The sequence below is a fragment of the Dicentrarchus labrax genome, unplaced genomic scaffold (genome assembly GCF_905237075.1).
Source record: "Dicentrarchus labrax unplaced genomic scaffold, dlabrax2021, whole genome shotgun sequence".
NCBI classification, from domain to species: Eukaryota; Metazoa; Chordata; class Actinopteri; family Moronidae; genus Dicentrarchus; species Dicentrarchus labrax.
The window spans coordinates 12,447,338-12,461,666 of NW_026136718.1; the positions used below are offsets into that span (position 1 = coordinate 12,447,338).

Below are 14,329 nucleotides of genomic sequence, written 5' to 3' on the forward strand. Positions count from 1 at the left end.
CAGTGAGGGTGTAGTCCCTTCAAACCGACCCCCCACCTCCCCACAAACACACTCTGAGTAGCCCCTCTCATGTAATGCTGAATGGACAGAAAAGTACAGGAATGAAAGAGAGGAGAGAAAGAATGACCGAAAAATGAATGTAAGACCCTTACCCTTTTTTTTCCAAAGTGAACCCCCCCTCCTCTTTCAACCTACATATTTTTCTCCTATCCCTCCCTGCCTCCCTCCCTCCCTCCATCCTTCGTTCCCTCCCTTCCTCTCCTCCGGCGTTCCTGTCGAGGCATGCCTCCGTCCCCACCAACCAGCATCGTCCGGGGCAGGGCGAGGGGGCAAGAAGAGAGGAGAGGGAGGGACTGGGGGGGGACAAACAAAGGAGCACTGTTGCTCCCTTGCTAGGGTTTTGGGGAGGGTCGATGCACCAGGCTGGAGGGGTGCGGGTAGAGGAGTACAGACAGAGTGTGACTGAGGAGGTTTATCATTAAGAATAGAGATTAAAATGAATGGGAGGGGAGCAGGGGTGTCTGTTCTGTTCACAGTAATAAAGAGGACAAGCAGTGCCAGTCATTTTTTCACTCTCACCCAGACACACACACACACACACACACACACACACACACACACACACACACACACACACACAGCTTCCAATGCTGCAGTTAGCGTGAGCGAGTGTGTGTGAGTGTGAAAGATAGGGGAGGAATGGGGATGGTTCATTGTTTCCTGGCCATTGTACAATATTTGCTTAACCCTCGTGCTTTATCTGTGCAGCTGTATGCTACAAATGAGATGGGCGAAGAGTGTGTATGTGTGTGCAATGGCGGCTGTCACAGCTGTTAGCAATTTCATCAGTGCACTGTAAGACACCCCCCTACCCACACAGAGATTCACAAACCCTGTCAATTTATGAAGCGGTATGGCCGTGATAAAATCATTCTCCGAACAACACAATTACTCTTCAACTTAGTCTCTGCAAACAAAAATTGAACGATGAAACGGACGCAGTAACAAGCCAACGCAGGTATGAAAACTATAAATGGCAATCATGCAGCCATATGGAAACATAACAGTCGTCATCCTATGGCTCTTTTCTGCCACCGGTTGCCAGTCAGTACTCCCTGACCCCAACTTGACCTCATTCCTCCTAACTTAAAGCACACGGCATTGTTCAGGTTGGGATTACATACAACATAACAAAATATATCTTGACTTTAAACTTTCATGTAAGCGCTGGTTGGCAAGCACTGGTTTGTAATCTCTGTGCCTATCTTGTTCATACATTCTTTCTACGCACCGAGCAGAGTAGAGAAACTGTTTTGAAAGATAACTGAATTTTAAAGGCAATAACTGGATTCCCACAAGGCCCAACTCTATGAATGGAGTGCTTTTATTTATTTATTTTTTTCTTGATGTGGGGGTGCTGGTAGAGATATCTACATTCCACTCAAACAGTTTCTTAATGGTTCGTTTCCCGTTTCTGCCCTTTCTGTTTCAGGTCACGAAAGCTGGCAGGAGAAGAAGAAAACAGAACAAGCACTAGCAGCGTTATCCTTCCCTCCACCACAGAGGGAAGGAAGGGAAGCAGAGCGCAATGAGGAAAAAGACAAGAGTGATGAAAGAGAGGTAAGAGATCTTGGTTTGCCCCGGGGTTATACATTGTCTTGTGTGTGCGCTTCTGTCTGTCCTCTATTGCCCTTCCACCTGATTTCCTGAGTCAGCTGTGTACCTGGGGTGGGTTTGGTGTTTGCATGCATGCGTGTGTGTGTTTTGTTATGTGTTTGAGTGTGCCTGTTTGTTTTTGTGTGTGTCCCTGGCGCCGAGCCACAGCCGCCAGGTGAAGAACGACGATTCCTGACTGAGTCACCTGCTGCACCCTATTGTCTTTATGTCTTTTCACCATTTTCCACTCACATCTATTTCTCTGTACTGATGAGGAACCCACCAGCCGTTCTCATTTATATGTACGATGATATATTTCTTAATTTATATGATTAGGTCTTTTGGAAATTGGAAAAAAACAAAGTGGCACTGGTTCATGTATTGACTTGATGTCATTCACATTCAATAGGAACACAGCTTTGTAGCTTGATATTTCAGTTAATTATTAGGTATACGTTTAATTCTGAATTTACCAAGAGTTTTATTTAGTTTCCTTTAATATTAAATAGACAATACACATATTGTGTTAAGGAACCACTAAAACAATTTAAATCCCCCCAAAGAGATGAAAATTCCAAGGAAAATATGTTGTACCTAATGTATTCTTTAGTCGTGAATACTGTAAATTGGTCCAAAAAGTAAACAAAAAATATACCATATGAAATATCTTCATCAGTAATAGTATAGAGTTTATATACTGTCTGCCATAGCATACAAACTCCACCTGTTGTCACAGATGTTCAGCCCGTTCCTGTTTTGTGTCAGAAAACAGAGAATCCATTGCATGTTTTTAGGATTTTATGTTTTTTTCTCCAGCATCCGTACACAAATTTAAAAAGTCAAACATTTTAGGGATGCAGGGAGTCAAAAATAAAACACTACCTTGGAGAACAGCATAGCCAAAAGGCAAAACACAGGAGTGAAACTGGGAAAAGAGCCACCTTATTGTCTTAACTGTGTTTGAGCGGTTCCCAGAGTAAGCAGTCTCTCTGAGAGTCTATCTCTCTCTGTGTGGCTGAAAGCAGCCGTAAATCATTTTCTACCATACAGGCATGGCCAGAATGGCTGCCACTGTACACAGATAGGGGGATGGTTATAAAGAGGAGAGGCACTGAGAGGAAAAGAAAATGTTGTTTTTCTCAGTTCTCGTCATTTTCCCTTCTGATGAGACTTTCTTCAACCTCAACTACTGTATTATTATTGTTGTAATCTAAAATGTAAAAGCGTCCATTAATTGGGTATACTGTAGTTTAAAATGCTATCATGGTGCAATAATTGGTGATTAAAGGGCAAAATGGGAATGCACAAAAAATGGGAATGTAGGGTTCAATGTTCAAGACACTTTTCCAGAAACACTGGCTGTTAGGGAAATAAACCTTTGACTCTTATATTACACAACATAATATTTACTGTCTTGCTGGTGTCCCCTGCTAGTACAAATTTTCTTTCCTTTCATTCTCGTTTTCCTCTGACCAGCTCTCTGAGGAATATATACAACATGAACTGTACCTCACAATGACTTGACAGAACAAATTCAAAGCAATAGCGATAGCAATGCTTATTTCAGTTCATTTCAGTTCAGCTCAACTCATTTCATATCAACCCAGTCCAGTCAAACTCAATTCTGTCTTCTAGCTCTTTATGTCTTGCACTCTCACTCACTTATTTTAAGTCTGCCTGAGCCGTGCAATCTTCTCACATTTTCAACTCCCTTCAGTTCTGTCTCTCTCGAGCGACCGCTGGTTAATTTTCACCCCACGCCCCATCCCTTCTCTCAGGTTTATGTGCATTCAACTATCCTTTATTTATACCCTTCCATCACAGCCTTCATTTCTTCCATCTGTGCTAGATGTTAGTTGTTTTTAAATGGAAGTGCTTTTGAACTAGTTTGAGGAAGAAATGCCTTCTCCTTCTTCTTTCGTCATTATTTTGATGGGTAAACTATATATCAACCAACTGGGATTGGTGGAGTCACAAGTTTTGCAACTACACAAAACCCCATTGTTTTTGGAACTGGTCAAATGATGCAAGCATAGTCTGGGGAAGAAAGAAAGGAAAAAGGTGGAGGATGTTGTAAGTATCCAGACATGCCACTGCTCTTTCTTCTTCCCTCCTTTTTCCTCTCAAGTGTGTCTGTCTTCTGCTCCGGTGGAAGAAGGTCTTTCAGGAGCAGCCAAGTCTGTCTAAGCTGGCTTTAAAAGCTGCGGGACTGAAGAAGCGCCATGGTTCTCTTTTGGTGTCCATTTGTCTATGTGGAGGCGGGGTTGCAAGGCTGAAGCCACAGAGTGTCACACGGTTTCATATTTCAAAAAACGCATATGGGAAAATGACAAGCAAATGAGTCACTCCGTCAAGTCATATTGATTCACTGCAGGACTGGGGGACATAGCGAGTAATTGTCAGTTTCCCGCTCACACAAAATAACCGACAAATGATGGACGATGGTTTACAATGGCAGGGGGGGACATACTCAGTTGGGGAAGGGGCATAAAAGCCTGATCGACAAGTGTCGAAAATGGTAACATTTGTGTCCACACAAAGGAAAGCATAGAACAACAGAGTGCTGCTCTATGAAAGCCTTTTTTCCCCTGAGCAATGACACCCATCAACCACTGGAGGATTAAAGATTAGAATGAGAGCTTTTATTGAGCTTGAAGCCACAGCGGTTTCAAAATGGATGGATGGATGAAAGATTGATGGGCAAGAGGGGGCAGAGACAGAAAAAGGAAAACAGAGATTGAAGGCGGTGTGCAGAGAGTAGGAATAAAAAAAGAAAGAGAAAGGGTTATTGGTGGGGATTTTCAAGTGAGCATAAGAGCATAATCTATGAGAGAGATCCAAAAAGGGGAGAGATACTGTAGAACGGGTGAATAAAGAAGTGGGGGGGTGAGGGCCAATGGAGCGATGCCTCTAATGTCTTTATAAGGCCATAAAATACTGCACTTCCTGGCCTGTCTCTAATTGCTGCGAGGGATGGGATGAGGGGAGACTCGACTCTACCTGCCTTCTAAATGAGGCCCCTAAATCCTCACTGCTTGGCCTTGGGGGCTTTCTTTTAGATTGCTATGCCAGCAACATGGATGCAAAGAGAAAGCAACCTGGGGAAGGTCTATATTTGAAGGCTCTTTATTTTTCTTTTTGCTTGAGATTAAAGTTGAGAAAGAGAGATAATTGCAAAGAAAGACTAGAAGAGGTTGGGGAGTTCCGTATTTAATGATACCCTTAGAGTTATCTGGTAAAATAAAAATGAATGGAGAATGACATAATGTTGAATGAGAGAAGGTAAGAGTAACAATATAATGTACTTTAGGCTATTCCCAACAATAAATACTTGAAAATCAAGCTGCGAAAGCACACACAGGAAAAAAAGAGGCAGAAAGAGAGAGGATTTTATTGACTCAGTGGGAAACAACTGTAGAAATGGCCACGCTTCCCCAGGGAGCTGTATGCTGAACTCTTCAAAATGTGAAAAGTAACGCTTGCCATCATTGGAAAAGAAAACATTTTCATTTCAGAAACTGCTTGTCTAAGGGACCCTGCCCCAACCTCTAACCTTCAAATAAGCACAGTAACTAACAGAGCCTTCAGAGGCAGAGAAAAGCTTCATTTTCTTTACAATGTGGAATGGGGGAGAAAGGCACAAAATTCATTCTAATACAGTACAGTATGCCCTGCATACCTGCAGATGTACTGGAATGGAAAAGCCATTAATATCTATGTAAAAGCTACATTATAAGATGGTAGATGAAAACGTATTTGCCAGTGCCAATGAAAGCCTTTAACTACATCCAGATATTTTAGATTTAGGCTAACCAGATGTATGGAGATGTGATAGATGTATCTGTGGGCAGAATGGTAGAATTATATGTCTCACAGACAACAAAAAACATGTTATCTCTTTCATGCTTTATTTTTAATTACATCAAATGCTCAGATGAAAATGACAACAAAGATGCCATATAGTTACCGGTAATGGATGTTTAATCACGCAATCCCTATATCATTAACGCTCTGCTCTCATTGGTGCTGTTTTGCTATTGAAAGTATTTTAAACTAACATTGCTCTGCACCACCAAGCCCACACATTGTGGTTTTCCTCTTTCATCCAGTCACCCTATATGTTGTATATTCAAAATGAATGGTAATTTCAGGGCATTATGATATTGTTTTTTTTATGAGTTAATTTTTATCTTTTGTCACAGACTTAAACTGAGTTCACGAGATGTACGGCTAACTTTTGCTGATTTGGATGGTGGGAGTACGGGGGTGTATTGTGTCTAAACTTGCCACGCTACAAGAGCTGTATAACAGTTGCCTTTTTTGTGCTGGGTTTTATCAGTGGGTGAGAGAATAAAAAGGAGTCAAAGGCAGCCCCCTAAGCTTTCCATAATGCGTCCCGCAAGGAGACAAAGGCCTGCATTCACTGCTGGGTGTCGATAAGACCTATCATTAGTCTGCCATTGGAGGTATTACCAACACACACAAACACTCTTATACACACACATACACAGAGTGCAGTAGGGTACTTATTCCTGTACCCATTCTCTTTTTCCACATAGACACACATAAATATTCGTATGCGTGCCAGAGGAGTGAAAGAGGCAGCCAGGCTCGACTTGAATCGAATAAAGGCAGAGGAGTGGACCCCCTGCCGCTTTCCCATCATAGCAGAATTCACTCAGCATTGTGAATTCTGGCTACGGCATCCACACGCAGATATACTCTGTCTGTTTATGCATGTGTGCTTCTCCGTGTATGGCTGCAACCTTTAGGTAGCTGGTGCCACAACAAGCTAACAATAAAGAATGCACATAACCCTGAAATTGATGTTTATATAAATACCTCTATTTATCCATTTATTTTACCTTCCATTTATGATGAATAATCTTTAGGTTAGAGTAATGGTGGTTGACCTCAAAAAAACTGCAGTATAGTATAATCATTATCCAGAGGACTAATGGCTTATTTATATATTAATGTTATATGAGATGTATTTTCTGCCATAAAAATGATAGTGCTACTTGCTTTTTCATGCTGAAGGAATTACATTTTATGTAATGTGTAATGTTTTGTGCTGTAAAGCACACCAGCAGATTGACAAAATCTACACATGGTTAAATGCAGTTAAAAGGCTGAAGGAGGCTGCCAGCCATCTTGATGATAGAACTCCTTGTTTACAGTAATAATACCAAAGTCTCGGAATTAATGTGTTATTGACTTATTGATGATAAAACGCCACACATAGTACATTTACTTAACAAGACAGGAGTAAAATTAGCTGCAAGATGAGGAGGATGGTTGGGTTTCCTATTAAGGTTTTCCTGTGTGTGTGTGTGTGTGTGTGTGTGTGTGTGTGTGTACACTCAGGGGAGGACGACAGCACTGCTGTCTAGGTCCTAAGTAGATGATGGACCGTGGCTCGTATTCCCATTCCCTCTCATTAGCTCAGCCCCCCGAGAATATATGAGGTTACTTACCTTCCCTCGCTCTGAGTTCCCGGCCAAACGCCAAGTGTCGGCTGAGGGTCATTAGCCTCGCTGCTTGGAACAAATGGCCTTCGATAGCATCTCAGCTAAAGTACAACAGGAGCAGATTAACCCCATGATCCTTGGAGGATAGCATATTGAAAACATTAAGAAGGAAGGAGTGGAGAGGGATGATGATCATTTTTTACATTTTTAACCTTTTTCGTTTTAAATTAGCCCCTTAGCTCGTGTTCCTTTTTTTGGGGGGTTGCAGCAGATTTTAAGAGTCCTCCTTTTTTGGGGGGGTCTTGGAATGTCATCGCACTTCAGCTAAACATCACAGTTGTTTGCCTGAAAACAAAAACCGCAGAGAGAGAAGTGGGCAGAGGATCAAAGCCCAGGGAGGATTTGTCTGGCAGATAGTTGCTGGGGTCCTGCCTGTGTAGACTCTCTCTCTCTCCCTCTCTCTCTCTATGCCTCTTTATGTGCACACCACTAGGTTGCCCCCTCACACTGCCAGCTTGAAAATTATAGATCATGAAAAAGAACAGTGCAGTCACAACAACCTCCTCCCTGGAGCAGACGCCTCCTTATTACAAAGTGCATGTATACACGCACACATGTTGTCTTGTCTTCTCTTGTCTTTTATCTAAGTGCCTGGCTTTGTGCAGGTTTTGATATTATTGGTATTTCATCCCATCTCTTTTGATATGGTAAACATTTCACCACTTGATTTTAACATCCAGATTTTGAACCTCTGCAGGAACTATTAAAGTCTAGGGTCATACAAATCTTATGGCAAAGGAGGAGATAATGCAACAATAAATTATGTCTTTGTAACCTTAGTGAAAATAACTCCTACTGAATAGGTTTGTTTCCATCTAAGGTCAATGTGTTCACCAAAAAGTTCTTTCCATAAGGCCTCGGTGAGGTTTGTGGCCTGTTTGGGGGGGGGGCTCAGATGTCTGTTTTGGGCAGAAAGACACGCCCAGAGGATGGATATAATTAAGACTAGTGACTTTTTTTTTTTTGTGAGAAAGGAGGGTGTTTGGGTAACTGCTCTGGGTGGTCTAGCTCTACATGTCTGTACTAGTTTTATTACAAACAGGCACAATATGGTAAGAACACAGACATATCCTGACAAAGCACAAAGACCAGTGTATATGTTCAGACATAAAAGGTAAAGAAATGAAACCAGTCATGTCACTTGTTTCCTGGTCTGGTGCCCCCAGTTGGTTGTTTGTCTATGGAGCAGCAGATTTTAAAAAAAAAGCAGAATTGTGATCAAAGCAGTTGGCAGACATAGCTGACATCCACAGAGGTACACTTACAAATGATTCTTTACTTTGCAAAGAACAATCTGAGTCAGTGCCCTCTGCATTTCATCAAGCAAGTGCACTTATTCAGCTTGAGGAAGGATTTTTTCCGTAGAGAGCAGGCATCTCTTACTCTATGGGGTATCTTACATTTCAACTCTGGGTGGCCTAGTGGAAGTTGGAACCCCTTAAGCCTTGCAATGTTTCTTTTGTATTTTCCCATTGTGCTGGGCCACAAGTACAGACTTTGCCTTAAATATTGCAAGGGGCGTTCATTAATAACCTCTAGCTGTATTTATTTGCTTGACCCTGCAGTCTCTGTAGCAGTAAGTAAAGAGACAAATGACACCTGGGTCACTAGAAATAAGGTGTTAGGATCTTGTGACTGTCATTCTTCTGATACAGAACCGCACAAGTCATGCCCAGCAAGCAACAAATGTTTTTCAGGTTATGTAGGATTCAATATTCTCTTAACAGCACAGTTTGTCTTTGTGTCAGTATAAAAGTTAAACACATCAAACTGGTTTACACACAGTCTCTTTTCGGATACATTTGGAAACTAACTGTAACTGCACAAGGCTTCCTTTACTTTGTGGAAAAAGAACAAAAACTGCGAGCCCAGTCAATCCCACAACAAGGGCTTTTCAAGCACTCAGTCCTGATTAATAGCATCTTCTCGTTAACACATAAACACCCTGTGTACCATGAAACCCTCAAACATCCCTTAATTTGCAACTTTTCCGATCTTGTGAATTGGCTCATTTAGCCAGCAGAGAGAACACATCTTTATTGTTGCATTTGAGGGGGGCCTAAACACGTGGGTGGTCCCGATGTTTTTTTTTTTTTTGTAATGTACTGTGCAGCACATGGATCTGTTAATGAGAGTATAAATTGGTGACTCCGTGCCGGGACCTTAATGACGGAGGTGCCCTCCCTGGTCTCGGCAAGTTTGCTTAGTGGAGCAGAGAAAGAGAGATGGGGATAGAAGTGGGAGTGAGAAAAAATGAATGAGAGAGATAGGAGGAGGTAGTTGAAAAAAACATAGGGATTTTTAGGGAAAAACATAAAACAAGAGCAGAAACTGGAGGATACATTAGTTTGGCAGGACAGAAATAGTAAATTGCATGTATATTCTGGCAGATTCAGGCAATTGAACAGAGGGGAACTTTAGAAAGAGAAACGAAGGGGGCAGCTCTTAGGCGGCATAAAAGGTTTAATTTCTCCTTGGGCTGTGGCAAGCAGCTTTCCTGTGCTGCCTTGTTTCACTGTATTTAACATCAAAGTGAAGTATGAACAATTGAGGCAATTTTTCATCTGGCCAAGGTCAATCATTGTTCTTTCTCTATGAATGTAGATCCGGCTGAGAGGAACCATATTTCACTGGCAGGGTCTATTTTAGCAAGCCATTGGACAGGTTTTTTCTTCTTTTTCTGTGTGTGTTTTCATTTGATACTAGATTTTCAGATTGTATATATAATTTCTAGGACATTTCAGGTCCATTTATTACAGCTGTGGTGTTATTTTCTTAGTATGGGTTTAATTAGAGTCTGGACTGCTTTTAGTAATACATGGGACTCAGAGCTTGCAATATGAAAGAAAAATAAGTAAATAATTAATATGAGCATAAAAGATTACTACTACATATAATGAAATGCCAAGGTTGACATTGGCCTCAGCCTCTGCACACAAATTTGTAGTTTAGGATTGGGAGCCTGGTCCTGGATCATATTTAAGATCCAAAACTCCATTCCTGATGTTTACACAAACCAAAATGGACCTGGTTAGGACATACATAGCATAGCTAAAACACAGCATTTTAGACTTCTAGATGTCTGAAGTAAGAAAGTCTTGTAGCTGCCACATTTAACTATGACCAATCACAAGAGTTTTTGAACCAAAGAAGTAAAAAAAGACTCTGAGGGACTTTATAAAACTACAAACAGCAGGGTGCTTAAAATAAATTACTAGGGTTGAAGTGGGTAAAAAACATTGATAATGAATATGTCTTTCACAGGAACTTTAATATGCTCATTGACCACAAATGAACCCGCACCATTCAGAGTATATAGTGACTCATCATTAGTCACAATAGGAGACCAAATGGCATTTGAATCAAAGAAAACATCAGGGGTTGCAGAGAATAACATAACCTACTAATGGAAAAACTGTGATAGGAGCTGATACTACTACTACTAATAATAACAATAATAATATGAATGTCAGAGGATGTTGTACAGTCACGGGGCACTCATAATTTTCACACATTCCTAATGCTCTAATGGGGAGGATTTTTGTATTGTTAGTCTCAATCTGCATTTTGAGTTGCCAATGATTAAAAAGTGATCTCTTTGAAATGCATTAGAGTAGAATTATTATCAGGACCATGAACGATTTATACCACTATTCACTTTAGAGCTGAAATTACGAGTTGATTAATGTAGTATACAATTGATAAAAAAAATATCTACAACAATTGTGATGCAGCAAAAACAAGTATATTGAATATGTCATATTGGGTTTAGGACGATTATGACCTAAGTTTCCACTATTTTGTGACATTTTATATACCAAATTATTAATGGATGAATAGAATCAGATCAGTAATGAAAATAATCGTTAGTTGCAGCCCTAGTTTTTTCTCTCTCTTTTTTCTTTATACACATGGACAATGTTATGTTCTTTTCCACAATGATACATGATTATAATACTTTTCTTTTGATGTCTTATTGAAAACAAGTTAAATGCAAGTTGTCGACTTGCTAATTGTTTGTATACTCAATATCTTTTGTCAAACAAAGTAAATTATGTATAGGTTGAATACCAGGAAGGCTACATTAGTTGCTCTCTGCTACATCTCCAGGTTGTACTGATTTTTTTTCTCCCATTCCATCTGGTCAACTTAAGAAGTTATACTCAGAAATTCTTTTTGATAATTCATTCTGTCTCAGTGCACATCACTCCCAGCCTCAACGTGCTGTGGGCATGTCAGAAATCCAGCTGTATATAATACATTACAGTCAGTGCTGTCATTATCCCGAAATTCTTTATTGTGCTTAAAAGCACATCACTGACAATTTAGCTTTATTAGAGGAGACACGATAGCTATCGTAACACACAGTCACGGAGCATGTTTATCTAGATCTGATTTTACAAACTGCAAAGTGGCTTCAAAGGCTGATTCCTTATGTTTGTGTTAGCAGGGCTCTTGTTCTTGAGGCATCACCGTTTTTTTTTTTTTCTTCAAACCACCTAGCCTATGTCCAAGCTTTTTTTCTTTTAAGATGAATCATGTGTTAACGTACACACACAGCGGCTCCTTGTCATTGTTTCTCAAGACCACCCAGAGTGTATATAGGAATTGGGTTGTGAGTGGGCTTGTTGTACATATAAAATCATGTGTGAGTTCTTCAGAGAGGATGAAGCGCAGACTTATTACAGCTAATACGGTTACACACATCAGTCAGTGCTGTTGAATAATTTAAGTGCACATCGCAATGTGTGTGTGTGTGTGTGTGTGTGTGTGTGTGTGTGTGTGTGACATTTTAATAACATGGTTTACCAAACAACACCTGAATTTATCCTGTGCTTTCTTCTCCTCTGTTTGTTTTCTGCCCAGGTCCAGACACGAAGGAGGCACGCACGCTCAGACACACACACATACAACGGCACCTAGAGTCTGTCTGCGGTCTACCCCCACCCTGCCACACACACACACGCCTTTTACGGTAAGAATCAGAGACCACCGAGTTAGGGGGATAATAATGGTGTGAATGTGAGAAAACAAACTCATTATCCTCTGCTTTTTTTTCCTCTCTCTTTGAGTAATTTAAAGACAAATTGACTCAGTGTATTAAAAAAATACTTTAAATTCTGTAATTAAAAAAAGAAAATGTAGCCGAATTCGGTAATCACAGGATACACCCGGAAAAGTAGTTTCTTGGTGTGGTAGAGTCTTAAATAGGCTATGAAAAAACATCTTAATTTATGCAATGTCGTTTTATATAATTAGTAATTGTATGCTTCTGCTGTCCTGCATGCGATTTGTAGTGTGTCTGTGTTTGAGTGAGTGTGTGTGCGTGTGTGTGTGTATGCATGCATAAAGCCCTTTTTTTTCTATTTCCCTCAGTCAAAACCAATCTCCACAAGTCACAGCTGCACCACATATCCCACAAACCCCCATATCCAACCACCCCTTACCCACCCTGTGCCCCTCCCAGGCTTCCCAGCATCCTGCTTCGCCCTCCATCCAAAAAAACATGCGTGCTGAAATTACAGTGTGTGAGGCGGTATTGTGGGAAACCCTTCCCTCCCTCTCACCCGCCGCATTTGCCCTCCCTGTCCCTCCTTATCTCTTCTTTTTCATTTCGCTACTGTTCTGGATCGGGCAGGGTTTATTTTGATGTTTATTAAACTGTCAAAAAGCTGCCCATGTTAATTTCCATCTACAGTTACAGAGACACAAGTTCAGACTGAGGTTAACAAGTTATTAATGCAGTTCTAAATAATATTGGCCTGTTTGTATTGATTAGGAATTTATTTGTTGGCCTTTGCAAATAACATTTAGATGATAGTTTGTCCTTTCGTGATCCACGAACCTCTATGTTTGTGTTTTATGAACTGCTTTGAACATAATAGCTCATATGTTAACACGAAGTATAAGTAATTTGCATTGACCTGTCCAGTATATTTCCAGGTTATTGCATTGAGGTATGCAAAGGAAAAAACATAACTGTACTATATCAACTAAAATAGATGAGAAGAGAAGTTAACACTCACTCAGTTATATGTCAGTTTGGATTCATGTGTTTAAAGGTGGTCTAATGGCCTAAATTTCCTGTAACCATACAAATCAGTGTTTTTTTGAGTATGTCTATTACTTAGCTTAACTTAGTATGGTTTGATTTTTATACACACTGATGTCTGGCAGGTCCTTCCCAGGGAAAATTTCTCCCAAAGTGACATTGACTTTGGTAGTCATCATGAGCAGTGGTTGCCTGAAAAGACTAAAGGGTGCCACCTACAAAGGCTTTAACAGAAAATTCAATGAAAACAATTTTGCAAAGATATTACAGCAGATATTACAACAGACGTGAGCAAAATAAATATTTACATAAATGAAAGAAGAAATTCTGTGATTGCTGCTTGTACGAAAGCTACTTAAATCAGAACGCATCCCCGTCCTCTTGGTTTCTAGCTTCAGGTTAAGTGACGGCACCTCCCTCGCAGCAACCGTGTTACTAACCAGCTGTAATGACACACTCCATCAGTTCGGCTTTGCCTGCGCGGGGCTAGCTTGGTTAACAGTCGGCCGAGGTACGGCATGCGAGTGTGTGTGTGTGTGTGTGTGTGTGTATGCTGGCTATTAAAGCACTTGAGAATCAGAGAGGAAAGGAGTCGCACTGCTAATGGATGTGTCTATTGATGTTCCCATTTAGCGGCACACTGTAAACGATAGGGCAATGATTGTGTTGAAGACGGAAGGAGGTGGAGGAGGAGTTGAGAGCGGTTTGGCTGGGCGATGATAATGACAAGGAAGGTTATTATTTGGCACCCTGCGGAGTCTCTCTCTCTTTGCTTTGTGTATCTGTGTGTGAAAGAGAGAGAGGGGCACTCTTCTTCCATCTCTCTTGCCCCTGTCGCTCTCCCTGCCTATTGGCTATTATTCTCTACTCGCTTTTTCTCCCCCCAGTCCACTCCCCTCTCACGACATTACTCACCGCTGCTAGTCTACATCCAATTGTGGCTGTTGCTCTCGCACATCCACCTCTGTTTCTCTTCTCTCAATTGCCCTACCTCTCTTTTAGATGTACAGTGCAGCTTTTGCGATGATAGATAAAATAGCAGAAAAAGGAGTCAAAGAAAGAATAATGCAGCAGAAGTGGCAACATAGTT

General features: G+C 40.9%; 1 long non-coding RNA gene across 1 annotated transcript in view; it reads left to right on the forward strand.

The window, feature by feature from the left end:
- LOC127349892 (uncharacterized) overlaps nucleotides 1–14,329 on the forward strand; it is a 30,424-nt gene that overhangs the window by 10,622 nt on the left and 5,473 nt on the right. Inside the window, exons 2-3 of the long non-coding RNA XR_007880442.1 lie at nucleotides 1,493–1,620; nucleotides 12,054–12,162. This is a non-coding gene — a long non-coding RNA (uncharacterized LOC127349892). The remainder of the gene's footprint in view (nucleotides 1–1,492; nucleotides 1,621–12,053; nucleotides 12,163–14,329) is intronic.